The 23,980-nt window shown below is 37.8% G+C and overlaps 1 protein-coding gene across 4 annotated transcripts in view; it reads left to right on the forward strand.

The window, feature by feature from the left end:
• Window positions 1-493: 493 nt before the first annotated feature.
• Window positions 494-23,980, forward strand: part of Aftph (aftiphilin) — a 72,719-nt gene continuing 49,232 nt past the window's right edge. For 2 of the 4 annotated variants that reach the window (XM_020161690.2, XM_020161692.2), the window contains exon 1: window positions 1,065-1,202. The gene's annotated coding sequence lies outside the window, so the exon portion shown is untranslated. Of the gene's footprint in view, window positions 720-1,064; window positions 1,203-1,600; window positions 1,866-23,980 lie in introns of those variants that run through there. The other 2 variants (XM_020161691.2, XM_074049853.1) reach the window with 2 other exon arrangements.

The raw sequence follows: 23,980 nt of genomic DNA on the forward strand, positions 1-23,980 counted from the left end.
TGGGCAGAATGAGGCGCCGGGAGGCTCACTACTTGTAGGGCAGAAGCGGCCTCATCCCCTCGACAGCAATAACCCTGCTGCCGGGAAGTCTCATTTTTACCGCGGCAGGTGTCCTGACAGATACTCATAATAAAGGAAGGGAAAGGCTGCAAGACCACTGAGGATGGGATAACCAGTTATGACCTCTGCTAGACAAATGCGTTTGAATACACAAGCTGATTTGAAGAATCTGTGAAAGACACCCACCATCCCTAAAAGTTAAAAACAACAAAAACAAGAACAAAAAAACCACGGCCACTTTCTCCATTCGTCAGCAAAATTCCGGATTCATTATTTTGTCAAAGACAGTTTGCGACTGCTTTCTCACTTTAAATTCGATTTATCACAATCCCTTCTTTGTTATTTGTTAACTATCAGCTTCCTCTTCGGTTAGCTTACGTAAAAAGAGGAAGTAACTTAAACCGTGAATAAAAAAAAAAAAAAGTCGCTTTCGGGACGAAAAGGGCAAGCTGATGAATGCTGTCTAGCAGGTTTGGGGTAGAGAAGATCTGATTCTGTGTTTCCAAACCTTTCCAGTTTTGTTTGAAGAATGAGAGACTTAACCCCGTCCTGGGCTGAACGGTAATCGTTAACTGGCGGAGGAGAGCCCGCCTCTCGCCCAGAGCGACGCCTCGGCGGGCGGCAGGAGGACGTCTACCCCACACTTGGGTGACTCGCAAGTAAGTAAAGGAAAGGGCAGTTTGCCCGCACCCAAAATGGCGGCCGGCGCTCGGCACGACGGCGCCTGCGCAGGGGTAAGTGTTCTGTGACACTAATTCCCCCAGAGTGTCCTCCCCCGCCCCCAGCACCCACTAGCGCCCGGCCCCGACCTAGCCACCTGCGCCCGGAAATGACGTATCCGAGGCAGCGGTTCCCCCGCTGCATGATGGGAGAGTGTGTGGAGTGGGCGGGGGGTCTCCGCGGAGGAGGAGGCGGAGGAGGCGGCGGCGGCGGAAGAGGGCGGAGGGTAGTGGGATGGGGGTCCCGCGGCAGCACTGAAACTCCGGGTGGGCGTCCATGGCGCTGCTGCGCTGACAGGGCTGGGAGCAGCCTGCCTTCCGCTTTCCCCAGCTCTGCGTCCGAATAGCCGGTCCTTCCCCGGGGAGCCAGTTCCTCCCCGGGCCCCTGAGCCATGCCCATCGCGGCCGCCCCGGACGAACCAGGTAAGCGCTGCCGCTCCGCTTCCCCCGAGCCGCGCGGGGGAAGAGGATGAGGGGACCCAGTCCGGCCCACCAGCCGGCCCTTCACCCCGGCCTGAAGCACCTGCCGGCCGCGGAGCCGGGATTGCGGGGACGGAGCCGGCTCTGCGGGCCTGCGGGTTTCGGACTCGGGCTCTGTGCTCTCTTCCGCGGCGGGTGCGAGAACGCCGCTGGCGGTGCCTGAAGTGCACGGCACGGTCCTCGCCACCCCGGGCTCCGGCCGGGGGAGTGTGAGCCGTTCCTTGCCCGGCCTCCGCCGGCTCGCCCTGCGCTTCCACCTGCTTGCAGCTCCGCGCCGGCCGCTCCCACCCGGGAGCTGCTGAGAAGTTTGGGGCTTTGCTCCGGCTTCCTCCTTCGCCCTCCCCCTCCCTCGTGACAGGTGTAAACACTGCCTGCTTCACCCAGGCCCGAGGCCGGCGGCGACCGGAGCCTCCCGCCTCCGAGGGTCTCTAAAGCAAGTGGATTTGAATCCGACAGGCAGAGGAGACGGCTCCCAAAGCCATGCACCCCTTTCTGGGAGAACCTTTCCTGCGCTCTCCTTGTACACCTCAAGAAGTCATCTGCGCCTTCTTCCCCAGATTGCTTTCGAAAGTTGGACCATTATGCATTAAGCGCCCGGCTTGGCAGGTGCTGCGCCTTGTTTTGCTTGGGGCAGAGACAGAGAGGGTGAATGGTGGTGGCTTTTTTTTTCTTTAGAAAAGTGGTGAGAATGGGTTTTTGTCCTTGTTGGTATATTGAAGTTATAGCTTGGTTTCCAACCTAATCTACTGGGGCTGAGGAAAGGACTGACTCATACATGTAAATATTTTAGGGGTAGGGGGCTGAAACATGCAACGGTTCCTAAAGTTCTCACTTTAGGAGAAGTAAAATAGAACTTTACTCATAAACTTTTCCTTAGGCATAAATCTCTTTTCCACAGGCTACATTCTCCTACTCCGAGGGCTTTTGCGGGGGAAGGGGGAAGCGAGTGCACAGTTTATCTTTGATGTTACGTTGAATTGTTGCTTTCAGTTAAACTCTTAGAGAATATGTGCTAAACTCCAGGGGAAACAAATGTTTCAACTTTGTTGCGTTGATATAATTAGGACGGTTTACCTACATTTTATTTGCTTTACCAGCTTAAATGTTAGCTTTTGTAGTAGTTATTTAGAACACTTTGTATATTTATTTAAACAAGGTATCTGTGTTAGTCTTCTAAATTTTGTCCATGGAGATATTGCACCTGAATTCAAAGATCCTGCTTAAAAATTTCTGGAACGGCCAATAGGAAAAGGGGACCAGGAACTAGAGAAAAGGTGAGATCAAAAAGAATTAACCTAGAAGGTAACACACACGCACAGGAAATCAATGTGAGTCAACTCCCTGTATAGCTATCCTTATCTTAACCAGCAAAAACCCTTGTTCCTCCCTATTATTGCTTATACTCTCTTCAATAAAATTAGAGATAAAGGCAAAATAGTTTCTGCAGGGTATTGAGGTGGTAGGGGGGAGAGGGAGGGGGCGGAGTGGGTGGTAAGGGAGGGAGTGGGGGCAGGGGGGAGAAATGACCCAAGCCTTGTATGCACATATGAATGATAAAATAAAAAAAAAATTTCTGGCCCGGAAAATGTTACCTACTAAATGCTTATTAGAGCTAGTTATTCCTCTGTGTATGTAGCAGTTGGTCTTCAAAGCACAGATATATTTTTAAATCATTTTAAAAAAAAAACCTCTGGAAAGAAATTCACTGGAATTCAAATAATATGTAGGGCACTTGAGTTTTGATGTTTTCAGATCTTTTGGTCTAGAGACTATAATAAAAATAATCTATGCCAAAGCAAAGATAATGTGTCTGTAATCACATTGATAAATTTTGTAGAATCCAGTTGTCTTTATGAAAATCACATAATCTAGGTGAATCCTATTATAAAACATCATTTTAAATTTTAATTTGTTCTGCTTACAGTTAGTTAAAAAAACTAGATGAGAAAAGTAGTGTAATTTAATAAGTACAGGATGTTTTTATTTGGTGTGAAATTTAAAATGCCTCCCTCAATAGGCAAAAAAGTCTGAATAGTATCTCATTGCAGAATTGCCCCTTGTCTCCCAGGCCTCCCCTCAAATCTCATAAAAGGAGGCTGCTAAGTATTTAGATATTTTTAAATCATCATGAATTATTTAGGCTAAATATATTCTAATTTAATGTTAACTAATTTGTAAATAAAAAAAGGCTTTTCTCTCTCTATTCTTACCATTTTCAATTCCTTTTTCCATCCTGAATTTCATACTTTTTTGTTTTAATACAATTTAATTTTGAAAATATCTGCAGCTATGGATTTTACACGGGATTTTTCTAAATCAGTATATGTATGTGTGTATATGTAAATACAATCACAGGTCCTTTGCAGCTTTGCATGGTTATTTGCTAATATGATGTACACTGCTTCCTATAAGCAAGATATTTTAGCTTTTTGTTTTGTCATGCTAAGGAGCAAACCCAGGACCCAGCACATGCTAAGCAAGTACTCTTCCACTGAGCTACACTCCCCATACAACAAGATACCTTTTAAAAATGCTTTCTGCGCAGTATTAATTCATTTAATAGTTACACCAAGCATAAAAGGTAGTAGGTAATGTTACCTCCATTTTTCAGAGGAGACTGAGACACAAAGATGATAACTTGCCTACAGCAAAGAGTAGGTAAGTGAAAGATCCAGTTATTATATCTATTATATGATCATTTATATAGTTTTAAAACATGCAAAAATTTATTTGCTGTGATTCATAGAGTGTGTAGCAAAAGTATAAAAATACGTATGGGCTGGGGGGGAGGGGTAGCTCAATGTTAGAGCCTCGCCTAGCGAGGCCCTGGATTTGATTCCTAGCACTGCACACAAAAGCATAGGAATGATAGACATCAAATGAGAATAAAAGTTAACCTCTGGAAAACTGGAGAAGGATAAAGGTTCTAGGAGAGTCCCATTAATTTCAAACTGATCTTTCCTCTCTTTAAAAGAAATCTGAAGCATATTTGGTAAGAGATTCAGAATTAACAAACACAGCTGCATGGTGGGAATGAATGATCATTCATTTTTCCCCCTAAGCTTTGTTGTATGCTTGAAATCCTTCATGATAATATAGAAAGATTAGGTATTTAATTGCAAAACATAATGTTCTTTCAGCATTGCATGTTTGATAAGAGTATAGAGAGAGCATGTTACTTTGTATTGACTTCGTTTTAAAATACAAGGAGCTTTTAAGTTAAAAATATTTGAATTAAGAATTGTTAGCAGTTGGGCATGGTGGTGTTCATCTGTAATCCCAGCACTCAGGAGGCAGAGGTTCTTGAGTTCAAAACCAAGTTGGGCTACTCAGGGAGACCCAGTCTCAAAAAAAGGAAGGAGGGGGGTAGGGCTACAGGCTTGGCTCAACGCACACAAGGCCCTGAGTTCAATCAGAGAAGGAGAGAAAGAGATTTATTTAGAAGGAAAGACAAACCAAATAATCATCCAGAAAATATATAACTATATCTCTGGTAATTGTTTGTGAAAATAAACAAGGATAGTTCTGCTTATGCAAAAATGAAGTATATAAACTGTTCTTACTCTGTTTGCTAAGGATAACTAGAACGCTGCACTCCTGCATATAAGATACAAATACAAAAACTCTGAAAATTGGAGAGAATGTGAATGAACTAGAACTCAAGGGACCTAAAGAACAACAGGGTTGTGAATGTTCCGAGATTTGTTTTTGTCTCATACAACCCGATTTTCTTACAGAAAACTGTGAATCAAGAAACACTAGCAGGGCTAGGGGTATGGCTCAGTAGACTAGAGCACCTGCCTAGTAAGTACAAGGCCCTGAGTTCAAATCCTAGTACCACAGAAGAAAGAGGAAGGGAGAGGAGAGAGAGAAAGAGAGAGAGAGAGAGATGTTAGCTTCTCCAGATTCCTCTGCATTAACTTCTCTTCTGGGCACACCTCTAATTGCTGCAACCATCTCAACAGCCCTGTATGACACTTCTGCTTTCTATTTCTGGTCATACCCTAGGTAGGGACTGATAGATCTCTGGATTAGACCAATTGTCTGGGAAAGAGAAAAGGCTAGAAACTTCAGTGGGGAGGAAGAGAGGAAAACAGATTTAAGATTCCTATCCTCGTGAGTCAGTACCTCTCGTATTCCAAATAGCTAACTCAAAAGCAAGCCTTTTGAAGATTAATCACTAATAGATTAAAAGTTGTCAAAAAAAAAGTTGTCTATATACTCAGAGGGTGAGTGCGCAGTGTTGGAGACTCTATATAAGGATTCTAGTGACTTTAGATTTTTTACTATGTGAGGTGGGACACTATTGTTTTGTTTTTGCAGTGCTGGGGTTTGAACTCAGCCTACATCTTGAGCCACTCCACCAGCCCTTTTTTTTTGTGTGTTTGTGCGATGGGTTTTTTTTTTGATGTAGGATTTAAAAACTATTTGCCCAGGCTGGCTTTAAACCGTAATCCTCCTGATCTCTGCCTCCTGAGTAACTATGATTTCAGATGTGAGCCCCCAGTGACTGGCTATTGCACCGTTTCTGAGTGAAGGTGCTTTAAAAGGATCTGTGGCTGGGCTGGGGTGTGTGGCTTAAGTGGTAGAATACTGCTCAGCAAACTTAAGGCCCTAACTTCAAACCCCAGTACTGCCAAAACAAAAGAATCTGTTGGGGTTGTGGTGTGAACTTGTGGGTGGTAGAGTATGTGCTTAGCATGTGTAATAACCCTGGGTTCAATCCCCAACACCCCCAAAAATAAAAGGATCTGTCTGGCTGATGTATAGAAAATAGACTAGGAGTGCAAGCAGAAAGACTGTAACAGTGATTTAGTTCAGAAATTGTAGTGGCTAGAACCATGGTAGTAGCAGTAGAGGTAAAGAGTGGTGATACAACAGTTTCTTGAATTGAACCTCCAGTAATCTCTCCATTGCTAAATTCAGAAAATTTATAGAGGTACTCCCATCTAACAATTGAAAGCTCTCACAACCAATGCTGTACCATATTGCCCTCATCTTTCCTACATTCTTTTTTTTTTTTTTTTGGTGGCATGTTGGTTTGAACTCAGGCCTTGCGCTTGATAGGCAGGTGTTCTATCACTTGAGCCACGCTTCCAGCCCTTTTTGCTTTTAGTTGTTTTTCAGATAGGGTCTTGCTTTAGCCTGGGACCAGCCTCAGACCTCCATGCTATCTCTGCCTTTGGAGTAGCAGTAGCATAGCTTGAATTACAGGTGGACACCACCAAGCCCAGCCCTGTCCTACATTCTATCCAAACTCTATTACATGTCTTACTTTATTACATGAAGTCTTGACAATGGCCTCATGCTTTATCTTTAGTGCCTACCACTTCCTTTATTAAGTCCTTCTCATTTCAAATTCTTTCTCCTTCATGATTTTTTTTTCTTATTTTCACCATTTTGCCCCTTCTTAAGTGTGATTCTTTTTCTTATTATACTGGTAGCCACATTTTTTTTTCATACAATGTTTATATTCTGTTTTGCACTACTTTTACTGTTCTCTTGAATCGTCCCCATAATTGTAAGTTTCATTAAGTTTGTGACTCCTTTTGCTCAACTCTAGCAGTTTTGTGTATAGTAGATGCTCAGTGGAGAATAGTAGGTGTATATATATGTTAATTTTTTAAATAGTCTTATAGAACATGCAGGATCTTTATAGAAAATAGACAAAAAAGTCACATTTTTAAGACAGATCCTTCACTGTTGATACTTTCTATAATAGTACCTATTTTCTACACATTTTTAAAATATATTTATGTGTGTACTTTTTACCAACTTGTAATCTTGTGCATACTGTCCTATAATTTTTTTTGCTCTGTTTAGCCATCAAACTAATATTAAAGCCATACTCATATTCTCCCCATGTCATCTAAAAATGAGTGTGTAGTTGATTTGCCGAGATCATCATCCACTCCATATTTTATTTTTCAGGTTATTAAAATTATGAAAAGATAACATTCTTATTATACAAAAATTTGAAAAGTGTTGGAAAACTGGTATGCGTCATTAAAATCTGTTTTAATGTTTAGGACAAAGTGGTCCTCTCTCTATATATATGTGTTAAAATGGAAACATCACTAGTCATTGCATTAAAGAGAGAAAACTGTTATTTTGTTTTTCTTCTCATGGATATGTGAGTACATGAGTTTATCGTGCACACACATACACTCATACCTATAAATCACATTGCATAGGTTTCTCTTTTACTTACTGTTGTGAGCATTTGCCTGTGTTACTAGTGATCTTTAAAACATAATTTTAATGGCTATGTAGAATGCCATCAAGTGAGTTTCAAGTTACTTTGCTGACTATTTCCTACTAATTGGGTTTCTCTGGTTTTCATTATCATAGACGAGCATCTTGGTGAACAAATTTGTACATAAATATTTGACCTTGTCTTTAATTATTTTCATAGGATCAAATCTTAAAGTGGTACTACTAAATCAAGGAGGAAGCCTATTGCTTTCCAAGAGGTTGTAATGAAATCCTTCTTCTAGCAGTGTTTGAGTACCCATGTCCCTTTTGATGATCAGTAAATAAGCAGTTTTAAAATTATTTACCTGATTTTTTCTTTTTTTTTACATTTAGGCCTTTCAGCAGCATAACTTAAGTTTTGTGAAAGGTTGAACCTGAGATCTGTCCTTATTTGATATGAAATTAAACTTGCTTAGTGCCATGTTCTTTTTAAACATAACTCTAATTCTGGTAGGAAGCTACTTAAGTACCAGAGACACAATATTATCTTCTGACAAGAATGTCTTACATTGACATTTTAAGCCAGGCATAGTGCCTGTAATCTTAGCTCCATAGGAGATTGAGGTGGGAAGAATCACAGCTTCAAAATCAGTGAGACCCTTGTCTCAAAAGAAAAAAAAAATGTTTTTTAGCTGGTGGCTCACACCTGTAATCCTAGCTACTTGAGAGCTACTTGAGAGGTTGAGATCAGGAAGATAGTGGTTCAAGGCCAGCCCAGGCAAATGAGAGCCCCCCCCCCCCCAATATCTCCAAAATAACCAGAAGAAAATTGGCTGGTGGTGTGGCTCAACCAGTATTATCTGCTTTGCAAGCTCGAAGCCCTGAGTTCAAACCCCAGTCCCCCAGGGGAGGGGGGTGAGCATTTAGATACTTGAGTTAAGTTAAATATATTAAATTTCATGTGATTCTTTTTTAACGTGGCTACTAGAATATTTAAAAGTTGTATGTGTAATTTTATTGCATTTCGATTAGACAGTGCTGCTCAAGAACTGATGCTGATTTCTTTTTATCTATGGCAATAAAGATTAATGTCACTGTTCTAGAGTACTAACTAAATAGGTTAGCTTTATTTTGGAGTTTTCTTTCTTTCTTTTTTTTTTTTGTGTGGTACTGGGATTTGAACTCAAAGCCTACATGTTGAGCCACTCCACCAGCCCTTTTTTTTCTCAAGATGGGGGGTCTCATGAACTGTTTGCCTGGGGCTGGCTTTGAACCTCGATCCACCTGATCTCTTTCTCTTGAGTAGCGTGGATTTTTTTTGTTGGTTTGTTTGAGATGGGAGCTTGCTAAGTTGCTCAGGTTAGCCTTGAGTTAATCCCAAGTAACTGGGATTATAGGAATGTACCACCACACCTGGTTTAATAAATAGGTTTTTAAAAATTACATATTACAGGACTGGGGCCATGGCTGAAGTGGTAGAGTGATTTGCCTCAAGTAAGCAAAAGGCCCTGAGTTCAAACAAATATGATAAAATTGCATGTCATATTTAAGCCTATTGATGTTTTTCAAGGTATGTACAGTTTACACAGTAATTTTTTTTTATTCCATTACAGACTATAATTTACGCTCGAAAAGAAGTATGAGTAGGAGGATTTGGGGAGGGTGCTAAGAAACTTTATCCCTTGCCTAAAAATTGAAGAATGTATTGGGATTGTTTTGGCAATAGTACTGCAAGTGCAAAGACTGGTACAAGAAAATGTTATTGTCTGCCTTTCAAGGACAGAAAGAAGGCCTAGCTAAGAGCATTGAAAACAAGGCGGGAGGAAGGGAAGGGTATGGCTGGAGAGAGCAATGGCTTACAGGCATCGTTACACTTAAAAATTCTTTATCTCTTTAGAGATGACCTGCTTTCAGTCAATTGAAAGTATATTCCTTTCCTAATCAACTTCACTATCAGTTTCACTACCAAAAAAAAAAAAAAAAAAAAAAACTTTATCACAAGCAGAGGATCAACTTGTCAGATTTGCCTTTTTAAAAGATTGCTTAGGTTGAGTGTGATTGAATACTAGTTAGGGAGACAAGTTTAGTTGATAATGGCAGTTTTCTGACCGGTGGGACCTTTCATTCAATTACAGAATCCTAGAAGTGGAGGACAAAGGTGTAAGAAAAGTTTGAGCTCTGTTTTCATTGGGGATGAACCCTGTGCCTTGTGCATGTTAACCAGGCCTTTTGGTTAAGTTTTGTGTTCTTATGAAGCTCAGTTTCAGGTCTTTGAGACATTTAAATGGAGAGGTCTAGTAAACAGTTGGCTTGGCTGGGACTGTAGAGATAGGTCTGGGAGTCCTAGAATATGGTGACTATAAACCTTAGGTAAATGAGATTGTTTAGGGAATGTTGACTAAAGAGAGATCTTGGAAACATCCAGTTGTCTCCAGTATCCATGAAGAATTGGTTCTAGTATACTTACCGCCCCCCCCCCCCACCGCCCCATGCATGCAATTTTAAAATCTGTGGATACTCAAGTCCCTTACATAAGATAGCAAATTTTCGTGTAACCCATGCACATCCTCCTGCATACATTAAATCATCTCTAGATTACTTATAATACCTATGCAATGTAAATGCTGTGTAAATAGTTGTTACACTATACCATTTAGGGAATAATTACAGCAAAAATCGGTATAGTTTCAGTGCATTTTTTCCTAAGTATTTTCAATCCTCAGTTCTTCAAATTTACATTAAGAACCTATGGTTATAAAGTTAGAACTAAGGGCAAAATAGTTTCTGCTGGGTATTGAGGGGGTAGGGGGAGAGGGAGGGGGCGGAGTGGGTGGTAAGGGAGGGGGTGGGGGCAGGGGGGAGAAATGACCCAAGCCTTGTATGCACATATGAATAATAAAACAATAAAAAAAAAAGAAAGAAAGGGAAGGAAATACTAAAAAAAAAAAAAAAGAACCTATGGTTATGGAGAACGAACTATATTACTAGTTTGAGTGTGTTTAATACTTAAGAGAAATTTACAGTTTATTTAGAAGCCTGCTTGTGTAAAAGTGGAAGGAGTAAAATCAAGTAACTACTACTTGACATATGTATAACCAAATAATCTTATACAATGCTTATCTGATTCTTTGGAAACATTTACCTTTCTCCTGCAGCAGAAAACAAACTGGGCTTTTTTTGTTGTTGTTTTCTTTTTGGCGGTATTATAGGTTGAACTTGGGGCCTCGTGTGTGCTAGACAAGTGCTCTACCTCTTGAGGCACACATTCAGCCCTAAACTGGGCTTCTTAACTACCAGGCTGAAGACAATTATGAATAGGTACTGGTACTTTTGCTACATTGATAGAGCTGAAGAAAAGTAATATAATTATCCCCATAAATACTAAAAAAGCAAATATTGCTGATTTTTTCATAGTATCTGATGTTTTTCTTAAAGCAACTTAGTACTAGAAATACTAGACAACTCTGATAAAATGTGTATCTCAACTTGAATGTCAGTATCTTCATTATTGCTTCTGTCGAACTTGATATTGGTATAGCCAGCATAATTAACTAAGAAAGGTAGAAACAAGGATTGGAAAGAAAAAGGTCAGTCTACCCATTCGCTTATAATGTGGTGGTATGCTATATCACTACAGAGAGCTTTAATTTATAGAAATAATATCTACCAGTGAAGACTCCCATTTATCTGAGCACAGAAAGACAAAATACCTAATGATAACAATAAATATAAAAACCCTATGTTGCTTACAGATTCACAATGAAGTTAAGAGATCATTGAACTCCTTTTACTATTTTTAATTGTTTATTTCTTTTTTCCTTAAAAACATTACCAGGGATTTCAGGTATCAAACTCAAATCTTTGTCTTACCCAAAACCTAAGCAGAATATTTGAATATTCATTACTTTGTGCTTCTTTCCATATTTCAGATTCACCCCTACCCCCATCTCCTCATAGAGCAGCAGGTGACAGCTTTCTGTCTCATTAGGTTTCAGAAGTTTGTGTGAAGCACAGTATGAGTGTTAAACCTAAATAAAAATCTCAGATCTCAGTCAGATTACCTGTAACTTTGGTTTCTGGATGTAGAAAAAAGTTTTTAGTTGCTATTCACATATTCATCTCTTAAAGCTCAGCAAGTAAAACCACTATTAATTTTTTAAACATTTTTTTCCCTAAGACTCCTGTGACATTTACACACATAATTATAAGTGAATCTTTAAAAAAGGAATAAATTGAGTAATAAGCTTTCTGATTAGTAGAAGTAGCAATTAAATATTTCAGTAATGGAATTCCCCACATCTAGAGTTACCTAAAATACTTAATGTTTTAAGGATTGTTGCAGTAATTAAATTACCTATATCACTAATTTCACCAGTTCAGTTTAGAAATTTATGTCTTCCCTGGGAGCTTAGCACAGTGGTTCTCAACCTTAGCTGACCATTAGTATCATATTTGAAACTTAAAAAAAAAACAAAACAGATGTCAGGATCCACCTATTCTATTTAAAAAAAAAAAACAAACAAAAACAAAACAAAAGGAAGGTTGAGAACTATTGGTTTAGAGCCTAATAGAGAAGAAAAAATTGGAAGCAAGTTTGATTCACTTTGTTAAATGTGATAAAAGTGGTAGATGAAAAAAGAAACATTAGCAACATGACATAATGAAAAAAACACTGGTTTTGATATTAGAGCTCCATTTTCTATACTTTTTGTTGGACTATGAAAACAGATTATTCAGCCTCTTTGGGCTTATTTCTTCATCTATAAAATGGATTTTTTGTTGTTGTTATTTAAACTGGAGAGTATGTGAATACCTTATATAGCACCTTGTATAGGTGCATACCTTGTATGGCACCTGTCTATCACATGGTAGCTCAATAATTGTAAGTGATCTCATTTCGCAGACATCACAGAAAACTTCATCCTGAACAGGGCGTTAAAGATTTAGTTAGTGGGTTCTCTATACAAATAAGAACAGGAAATTAGTAAGGACAGTGTGACAGCTTAGAGGTGACAGGTGACATAATACCAGTGGAGGATACCCCTGGTAGTTTTGTCTGGCTGAAGCAAAGAGGAAATCTTAGCCATGTTGGCTAAAATAGTTTCAAAGAGACTCTAGTAGTTCTGGCCAAAAATAATGAGGCCTTGCAATAAGGTATTGGTTGTAGGTTAAAATAAATACAGTAAGAGGTGTTAAGAAGGTAGAACCTTGTGATTGATTTAATACTGAGAAGGGAGGTAAGGAAGGAGGAAAGGTCAGGGGTAACACTCAGATTTCTGGACTTAGAATTCAGAATATTGTGTAAGAGCAAATGGTATCTGCTCATTTTTTGAGTAGAAGTTGACTTTGGTTTTGGAATTGGAGAATACATGTTTCTGGGACATCCCAGTAGAGATATTTTAAAAGGCTTTTGGATAGGCAGATCTGGAGGTTGTGCAGCCTTATGAAGTAGAGGAGATCTCTCAGGAATTAAGAATATAGAAAAGCTAAGGCTTGGAAAGCACTTTACAATTATGAGGCAAGCAAAAGCAGATCTGTTGAAGGGGGAAAGATCAGATATAAGTAGGAGAGTCAAAGGAGAATGTCTCTCAGAAATCCTTTTTCTCTTAAAAGTGTGTTTTAAACTTTTGCCCTGTTTCTAATATAGCTTTGGCTTTTTTTTTTTTAATGGCTTCACTTTTTATAGTTACCCACTTCATTGATAGATACTTGGTTTTAGTTGATTCGTTTTACTTAATAATACTGGAATCGACATTTTTATGGAAATAACTTCACATACTTGCCTCACAAATGCATATATAGGATACATCCTTGCAGATATAATTGTTTTAAGTAAAAGAATGTACATTGCCTGGCACTGATGGCTGACGCCTCTAATCCTAGCTACTCAGGAGGCAGAGATCAGGAGGATCACAGCTGAAGGCCAGCCTGGGCAATAATTTGTAAGACCCTGTCACCAAAAATAACCAGAGCAAAATGAACTGGAGGTGTGGTTCAAGTGGTAGAGTGCCTGCCTAGCAAGTGTGAGGCCCTGAGTTCAAACCCCAGTACTACCAAAAAAAAAAAAAAAGCATTAAAATTTTTGATATATAGTTAAGTCACCAAAGGGTATGTGAGCCAATACATACTCCCACCCAGTAGTATCTTTTAGAGAACATTTACATTGTAGATAACTACACAACTTTTTTTTTTTTTGTGGTGCTGTTGATTGAACCCAGTTACCTTGTACGTACTAGGTAAGCACTCTACCACTGAACTACATCCCAAGCCCTTTGAAATTTAATGTTAGCAAACTTAAAAAATTGGTAAATGTCTTCTGAAAGTGAAAATTATTAGAAATTGCCAACATGTTTGTTTTGTGGAATGTGTGTTGGGTTTTCTTTTTGTTTTTAATTCATCCTTGAATCAACTTGCTTCCTAGATTGAAGGTAGTATGAATTTGAGGGAAAATAAATATCTTTATTACTTTTATAAAAACATTCTATAAAGACAAAACACTTTTAGCAAATTAGCTGGTTCATTGAAATAATGTAATTTAAGAATGCATTTTTTCCCTGTAAGTCCCATATCAAGGAGTTCTTGTTCTAAAAGAAGCCCATTCCCTCCAATTATTGCTGGAAGCAATTATTGCTGGAAGCAATAATTGGATTTAAAGGAATTGGAAAAGAAGGAAAGAAAATACTTTTTTTATACTTTGGATTAGAAACTATTTCTGGTTTGTAAAATCCATTCAGGGGGTCATGACCAGCTTTTAAGAAAAAAATGAACTAAAACTAAAACAAAGTACACAGAGAGTAAATACTATTTGATGAAACTTTTTTAAAAATATATGTTGGGTCCACAAGTGAAATGTGTACTCTGGGTCATCAGGGAGAAAAGTCTGAAAAATTCTGCTCTATTTAACAGGCTAACTTGCCAGTTATTTCTAACCAAAGGTATTTGTTAGGTTGCAAATAATAAATGATTGATACTTTTTTCCTTTCAGCCTTTAGTCTTTCTACCTCTCAAGAAAAAAGTAAAACTTTAAACCAAGCAAAAACACCATTGAAAAGGTCAACCAGCTAGAAATCTGTTTGCTGTAGCATTCCTTCCATAGTTTCCAAGGAGTTAGAAGTACAGAGAGTACACCTGGATGAACTACACACACATAGACTCATGAGCACCATTTTGGCACAATTTTGTTTCGCCATAATTCTTCCCAAGAATGTCATCATAGTTTTTTACCTATGGCTCATGGATAACTATGTCTAAGCCTGGTTTGTTTTCTGGTTTCTTTCTGTCGGTTCACATGCCCCTACATCATTTTGTTTCTTAATCGATGTCTGGTCCAAGAAAACTTACAATATTACCTAACAAAGACCTAATTTGTGAGAAAAATCTTCAGTTATATAGGCAATATTTTAAGGCCATATTTACGAGTTTTAGATTATCTAGGATATTGCCTACTACCTAATAGCTCAGGTAATTGAGCAACTGCATTTGGTTGCAGTTTTATAACTTTAGTGGATGCTTCCTTTTCTAAAAGGTGAGTTGCTTTCATGGTAGGCTTTTCTAATTGTATGGAGAGCAGCACTGTCAGACAAGACAGCTGCTAGGTACTATCAAGGTATACATTTTTAAGTTACAGACAGTAAGTAGTGCATCTTTAGTTCTGAAAGACCACAAATATTTGTGATTTGGATTGGGAGGATGTTTGTTTTTCCTGGGAATATCCTGGTTTCTTGGTGATTAACTCATGAGTTAATACTAATTTAAAACCTACAGCAAGAAATTTCTTTCAAAGCATGTCAACCATTCATGTAAGCTGATTGTAGAAACTTACGTGGAAAATTTTTCATGAGGTACTAAAGGAAATTGCTGGAGAGCAGAGAAAGGGCAAGGGGAATTATTTGGACTATGCAGAGTAACATAACACACTTGTGACACTAGCTGACGCCTCCTTGAATGCTGAAAAAATGCCTCAAATCAAAGCAGATAATTGTGTTAGGTCTTAAAAACACATTAACAAATATTTGTACTATGGCAGTTTTTTTCCTTTAGCTTGCACATAAAGTAATACCTATCTCAATAAATTTTTTCTTTAGCTAGGTAGCAGCACAAAGGATTGCATTCATTTTCTTTGACATTTAGCACATTTCAAATGAACTTCCCACAGGTCACACGTACTTACCTTGATTGAACTTGTATACTTGCACTGAGACCAGAGGTGAGGTTATTGAAATCTAATTGCCCACACAAGAGCAGTCAGTAGAGTAAATGGCCCAGCAGGAACAACAATAATGTATTCAGTTCCTAGTGTGAACCTGGCCCTGAATATGCAGTGGCCACAGCAAGAAGCCCATGGCCTGCACAACTTCAGTATTGAGCTCAGTAAGTAACTTGTGGAAGCTGTTTCAGTGGAGGGGAGTGGTAGGACCAAAGCCCAAGTGTGCTGCAGTGAGGACTGAGTGGGAGGTTAGGAAGTAGAGATAATGCATAGAGAGGTTCCTGTCATGAAGCATCATGAGGAAGAGAAGGGCATAGAAGGAAGACTTTTGTTCTGGTTTGTTTTGAAGATAGAAGAATCAACATTTTTGAGCCAAAGAGAAGCATCAGTGGTGATGGAAATATTCGAAGAGCCCTGAAATAGCAGTTGAGAGGAAAAACGGAAGGTCCAGGGTTTCTCTGTAGACAAGATTGTAGATGTAAGCAACATTTTAGTGAAGAGGCATGAAATCAAGGTAGTTCTTTCTGCCTTTTAGATTGTATTTTCATTGTAAAGTTTCAGGGAGATGAAGGTAGAGAATAGAATGGGTAATTTATTCTTTGCTGTACAATAGGAACATAGTCCTAGGGAAGGAAAAATTGTTTCCAAGGACTAATGCATCTTATCCTACTGCTGCTTCTGTTTTGTTGCCTTGTTACCAACAGTTATCCCGTGTTATTTATTCCATCTCCTGTTGAAATAGTTTTTGGGGAAACTAGTAAATTCTTAAATATGGTCCGTTGATATGACAATTTAAAGGTAAAATCATCTCTAGTGTTTTTATTTATCTTGTTTAATTTTTACATGAAACTATCCAAATATAAATAAAATGCATTATTACGAGTTTGTGTAGGTTAAAATGTTTAGTCAAGAGAAAATGTTTTCAGCTGTATTTTTGCATACCAGCTTCTATAAAAATAACTATTATTGCTGTTTAACAAGGTAATTAGCTCTTGATGAGTGAATATATGTAACTGTTCATATCGCAGTTGACATATATATAATAATTGTACTTTTGTGAATTATCCTTTTACACCAAGACAAGGAAGACAGAAAGTTTTGTTGTCACTTTTAGCAGTCTGTCTTTTTTTAGGGTGATCAACTTGGGCATAAAGATAATTTGTTCCTTGTTTTCATTCACACATATTTGCTACTTTGTACATAAATTTTGAAACAAAAGATTTGCTTCTTGGCATTTTTATTGGTTATACTTATATTTTCTTTACCTTATAAAAATCATCTTTCTCCTTCCAACTTACTGTGAAACTTTCACATTTTTTTCTGTACCACTCAGAAACCTTTTAGAGATAATTTTTTTCTTTTCTTTTTTTGGTGTTACCGGCAGTTGAACTCAGGGCCTCCTGCTCACTAGGCAGGTGCTCTACCACTTGAGCCAAGCCCCAGTCCTCTTTCCTTTCATTATTTTTGGAATAGGGTCTTACATTTTGCCCAGGCTAGCCTGAACCACTGTCCTCCTATGTATATTTCCCAGGTAGCTGGGATGACAAGTACATGCCACCACACTCAGCTAATTAGTTCAGATGAGGTCTGGTAGACTTTTTGCCTGTGCTGGCCTAGAACCATGAACCTCCTGGTTTCTGCCTCCTAGCGAGCTGGGATTATAGGCATGAGTTTTGGGAGTATTTCTTATAATTTAAATATTTGCTACCAATCATTTCTGCAATATCTTAAGTCACTTATCAAATATTTGATTAGCTAATGGTTAATTCACCACTTATGGTTATGCTATAATGAGAAATTGCTTAACCTTTTAAGCTTTTATTTCTTCATTTGTAAAATGAAGATAATTCAGGTAATTACAACTTCGTCTAATAGTATAAGGACTAAATGATAGTGCACACCTGTAATCCCAGCTACTCAGGAGGCTGAGGTGGGAGGATTGACAGTTTGAAGGCAGCCTGAGTCACATAGGAAGACCCCCATCTCAAGAAAAAAAACTTTTAATGACTAATTGAGATAATTCATGAATGTCCTTTACATAATATTAGAACATAGTAAGCCCTCAATAAATATTAAATTAATATTTATAAATAGGGAGTGAAAACACATGGAAGACAATATTTAACAAATGTCTTAGGTAATACTGCATAATATTATTACAGTTGATGATATTGACATGCAGTTGATAATCTGTGTTATCTTAGGTTCTTGCTTTTAAGTTGGCAAGTTAATTATGAGATCTTTTTTAAATACTTGGTTTTTGAATTGCAAAACTTTAAGTAGCCTTACAGTTTACAGTCTGAAGAAGATGATAGTCCTTAAAACAAACAAACAACAAAAACTGTTCTCAATTTTTTACTAAAAACATCTACTTCTAGGGACTCACTCTATTAGCCCCTGTAGAGCTAACAATAATGTTAAGAACAAGTCATCCAAAAAGAGAAAATAAAAATTATTATTTTGTAAATTTTTTAATTTGCCATTGAAAACATTTGTGACATCATGGCCCTCCATATATATTGGAAACTAAAATATGAGCTAAAATCCAAATTTTTGTGTGGCCTAGAGAAGGGCTCTTTCTTCTGTTTGGTTTTTTTGTTGTTGTTGTTACAGTTGTTGTTCTGAAGTTTGAACTCAAGGTTTTGTGCTTGCTAGGCAGGTACTGTATTGCTTGAGCCACACCTCTAGCCCTCCTCTGTTTTCTTAATGACTCTTAAGCCGAACAGAAATGTAGGCTGGATGGGCAGATTCATTGACAGTATGTTTTGGCATTATCTTAATTCCCATATGGATATTATCTTGAAGAATTTGAGCTACTACAACACCAGGCAGTGTTTATAATTCAAATTGATATTGTTCTATAACATCTTAATTCATTCCTCTAAAGAAAATATGCATTTTCCTTTTTTCCTTTCCTCACCCAAATATTAAACAAGTGACTAATTATAAACTTCAGAGATTCTGTGGTAAAAGGTAGTGATTTTTATATGTATGTGATCCGTAATTTGTATGATCAGTCAGGCGCTTGCTTGACTTCAGATAAAGTTGTTTTTCTTTTCTCTTTCCTAATCACGATCCCTCTTGTTTATGTTCCCCTCTACCCCCACTCAGTCCCTATAAAAGTAAGTTTGGAGGAAAGTGTTCTGTGTAAAGCTGGATTGTATAATTTAGGTCTACCTATCTGGCCTTAAAAAGTGATGTACACATTGATGCAGCTGGGATGGTTCCCCGTAAAAGATGAGAGTGGGAGATTCCTAGAGGACCCCTTTCATCGAGATACAGACACCACCACCACCAAATGAGAGCCCAAGAACCTCAAATAATAACTGAGTGTGGATGAGAAAGGCCTATTCTAGCTATGATTTTGAGGGATATGCAGGGAATACCTTTTATATTTCCTACATATGAAGAATCTCTTCTATCCCAACCAGCTACCTTCTCCTAAACCTTTATTCTTGTAGTATTGCCTATAAACTGGGTAACAGCTATAGCCAGTTTAAGACAATTGTGAGAACTTCTGGGTTGCATTTTCTTATTCTTCGTTAAAACTTATATCTTTTTAACAGGTGGTTACTGGTTTTTTAAATTGATATAGAGACTTGTGTCAATCCTTCAGACTTGTTTGTCCTCAGGCTTACTTAAGCCTGAGAACTTATATAGATTACTTACATAAGTTGCATATTTTCTAGGAATTGGTTATAAAAATTAGCAATAAAATCACCTTCATATATCTTTAGTGTAGGTCCAATCTTTTTTCTTAAATGACTTATTTGTTCAATGACCTTTTAAAATCTAGAGTCATATGCTAACTAAGCAAACATTGACTTACATTTTTGTTACAGGTAGATTATTATTTGAGGAATAGACTTGATGAAAGTTAAAATGTGATGATAGTTAGTGACTTACTGAGTGCACAGAATGTGCCAGGTACTGAAGATCTGGTATAGTGTTTGTTTGTTTGTTTTTTCAAAACAGTAGCAAAGCTTTATTGAAAGAAAAGGAAAGACTAGGCTCTGCAAAAGAAAAAGCAGTGGCTTGACCAAGTGACCCAGAAACCAAAGAAAGATCTGGTATAGTTTTAATAGATATTATCAAACAGTTTTCCAAATACATGGAGCAGTTTAGACTTCCATCAATAAAATGTGAGAATTACAGTTGCTCTTTGCCAAAGTAGCTATCATTAGAAGAATTTTGTTTTTATTTTAGTCATTCTTGTGAGTATGTAATGGTATCTTCCTGTGTTTTTGTTGTTGTTGTTTGTTTGCTTGTTTGTTTGTGACAGGGCCTTACTTTGTAGCCCAAGCTTCCTAGAACTCACAGTCCTCCTGCCCAAGTCTCCCAGAAGTGCTAGGATTACAGACATGTGCCAACCACGTGTGACTTGTATGGGGGGGGGGGTTAATTTGCATTTTTTTCATATTGTGTTTTAATGAGCATTTCCCTGGTGACTTTTCACATATTTATTGGCCATTTAGGTATCCTCTTTTGTGAAATACCTGTTTAAATATTTTTGCTCTTTTTCTATTGGGTTGTCGCATATTAATTTGTAGAAGTTCTTTATGTATTCTGGATTTAAGTTCTTTAAAAAGTGATGTGAAGCCCTGAGTTCAACCTCAGTCCCACCAAAAAAAATTTTTTTACTTAAATTCTTTGATAATTATTTATATTGCAGATATTTTCTCATGGCAATGACTTGCCTTTTTCACTTTCTTAATGGTGTCCTTTTGATGAAAAGAAATTTTAAATTTTAATGTCCCATTTAGCAGTCTTTTTATCATTCATATATTCTTTGTCTTCTTTGGATCATGAAAATAATCTCTTTTGTTATCTTCTAGAAGGTTGTTTTACTTTTCACAAATAAGACCTATCTGGGCTTATTTTTATGTAAAATGGTAGGTAGAATCAAAGAGTTTTGTCCCCTGTGTGTACATGCAATTAATCTAGCATCATTTTGTGAAAAGCCTATGCTTCCCATACCACACTGGAGTGGCATTTTTATCACACAATCATTTGACTTTACACCAAGTCTTGATAGTTTAATATTGTCCTCCAACTGTGTTTTTTTTTTTTTTTTTTTTTTGTGGTTAGCCGTTTTGAACTCAGGGCCTTGTGCTTATGCTTACTAGTCAGACACTCTACTACTTGACCCATGCCCCCAACCCCAACTTTGATCATCTTGAGAAATTTTTTAAATGGCTAAATAATCTCAGATAATAGTTGGGCCCGTTTCTTCTTTCTTTCCTCTGACTTCCTAAACCCACCTTGCCTCTTGACTCCAGAGCTCTCAGCCTACTGACTTAGTTTCTCTTTTCCATAACCATTTCAGACTTGAAGCCAGAATGCCTTAAACATGCAGCTTCTGTTCTGGTGAAAAACTAATTCTGAATCACCTTCACCTATAATATGCTCTGCCATCCTGGCTCTAATCTGGCACAGGACTTAAGACCATTACTGATTGCTGTTGGACCTCTGGATTGGTCACCCCACTCCTTTTTTTTTTTTTTTTTTGAGCTCAGGGCCTCACACTTGTTAAGCAGGCGCTCTTACCACTTTATCCACTCCACCAGTCCTGGATTATTCCCCTTTATGTCCCACCTGCTGTACCAGAATTCCCAAACTCAGAACCCTTTGATCTACCTGGTTTATGACCCTGAAAGTCTGTTTTGGATTGCATTTTTAATTACTGTTATTCACCTCCATTGACCTCTAGTCTTCTTAGAAGGATAGGATTTCCCATGAACAAATCTCCAAAGTACAGGAGATTTCCTCCAGATGCTTGATCTCCCTGCTCTGACTACTTTTAGCATACTCTGTTTACTACCAAGTAATTAGACCCTTGTGTTAACTGTTTGTGTTGATTGTGGCTCCGGTGTTCCCTGACTACCAAGACAATAGCCCCATTACTTGTTTACTCCCCTCTAACCCCTCTAATAGGTCTTAAAATAAGCAGACATAAAAATGACAACTTGAACACAGCTCCTTCCTCCCTCTCTCTCTCTTCCTCTACCCCTCCCCTCTCCCTCTCCCTCTCTTTCTCTTCCACCCTCCTCCTCCTCCTTATTTGTTTTGAAATTAGTTGACTAATTGGGACACCTTGTGGTGTAGAGTAAGTACTCCATTAGGAAGAGTGAAAAAAACAGTTATTAAGTTTGCTATATGCCAGGCACAGTATTAAAGTAGCTCATCCATCCCCTCCCCCCCTTTTAAATTTCTGTTAAGTAGAAGTAGCTATTTAAAGCCCATCTTTTCTGTATTTAAAAAAAGTGGATTATCTAACTCAAATTTAATTTGTAAGTTCATTATGCAAGTAATACTTCAATTAACATGAAGCTTCTTTTAAATAGAGTTAGCCTGGACACAGGAGTTTTCTGGAAAGGTTTGTGCCTCCTTCCACACTGTTTGGTTGACACTTAGAGGCAGTGGCATGTTCTTTCTGAAAGGTGAGTTGAGCCAGAGCCAATACCTGCTGGAGAGGACCATGCACCAGCCCAATTTCTTCCTATCCGTAGGTGACTCAGGATTGACAAGTATGGAAATGTCTATAGTCTAGAAGGCTGAGATAGCCTGCTTCACCTAGAAGGGGAAATAGAGTATCTTGCCAAGGCGTGACAAAAAAAGAAACTACTGCCTGTGTTGTTGCCTTGGTTACAAATTTTCTGATTCAGATCTTTATATTTGCATTAATAACTAATTTTGAAATGGGCCTTAAGCCAATGAATTGCTCCATTTTTCAGACAATGAAAGGTTTTGGAAAAAGCAGTGGTTTAACCACAGTCAGGTTCTGTTAAAACCAAACACCATCCTATTTTATATTATGGGAATATAAAATGGTACAGCTACTCTACTCTGAAACTTAGTTTAGCAACTTCTTACAAGTATAAACATGCACTTAACCATAGTACCCAGCAATCATACTCTTGGGCATTTATCCTAGAAAAATGACAATGTTCATTTAGATAAACACCTGTACATGAATGTTCTTAAGCATCTTTACTGCAATGCTGTTTATAGTAGTAAAATACTAGAGATAACCCTGATGTCCTTCAATGGGTAAGTGGTTGAACAAAGTAGTACATCCATACAGAACCACTGTTCAGCAATAAAAAGGATTGATCTATTGATAACGCAACAATGAGGATGGACCTCAAGGGTCCAAATCTGAGTTTTAAAAAGAAGTCAACTTAAAAGAGTTTACCTGCGATAAACATTTATATAACACAAATAACAAAACTGTGGAGACAGTCTAGTGGACAAGGATGGAACTCTTCCTACAAGAGTTCTATCTTAATACTGATGGGAGTTAAACACATCTATATAAGGGATGAAATTAAGCAGAACTACACACAAACACAGCTGCAAGTTCTTAAAAAATGGAAAAAATGAAAAAAATTTGTTAACTATAATGTTAATAGTGACATACCAACACTGTCAATTTCTGGTTTTGCTATTGTAGTAGAGCTACATAAGATGTCTGGGAGCTAGTTTAAGACTGCACAGGACTCTATACTATTTTGGGGTTTTTTTGGTAAGACTAGAGTATAGCTTTCTTTTAGTCTATTGTGATTTAAAGATAAAAAGTTTTAAAGCTAAGGTACATTGTACACCAGGTTAATGGAAACATTATTCACAATAGCCAAAAGGTAGAAGCAACTCAAGTGTCCACAGATGAATGAATAAACAAATTATAGCATATATGTATACACTCCATTGTACATTTATATTACAAGCTTATTCAGTCTTTAAAAAAAAAAAGGGAATGAAATTCTGAGTATACTACAAATGAACATCCAAGATTTTATATTAAGTAAAATTAGCCTGAGGAGTTATTGTTTAATGGGTATAGAAGATACTTTGATATTTTAGAAGATAAAAAGATAAGTTTCTGGAGGTAGATGATGGCAAGGTTGCACAGTAAAGGGAATGTATTTAATGCCACTGAACTGTACATTTAAACTGGTTAAAATGATAAGTTTTAGGTAAATTTTACCATACTTTTTAACAATAAGCTATGTATAACACATTGTAAATATACATATTTTCTTTTGTTTTTATTTTTACCAGCATATATTATGCAAAATAATATATTTCATTGTGATAATTTGACATATGCATATTATGAACTTTGATCATACTTTTTAATGTGCATATTTAATTAAATGCAGACATGCTGGATTTGGTGGCCTGTCATAGCCTGTAATCCTAGCTTTGGAGAGGCTGAGGCAAGAGGATTGAAAGGTTGAGGCCAGCGTGAGTTACATAATGAGATCCTGTCTTTAAAAAGCAAAAAACAAAAACAGACGTATAACTCCCTGAATACTTT

The sequence above is a fragment of the Castor canadensis genome, chromosome 12, assembly GCF_047511655.1.
Source record: "Castor canadensis chromosome 12, mCasCan1.hap1v2, whole genome shotgun sequence".
Lineage (NCBI taxonomy): Eukaryota > Metazoa > Chordata > Mammalia > Rodentia > Castoridae > Castor > Castor canadensis.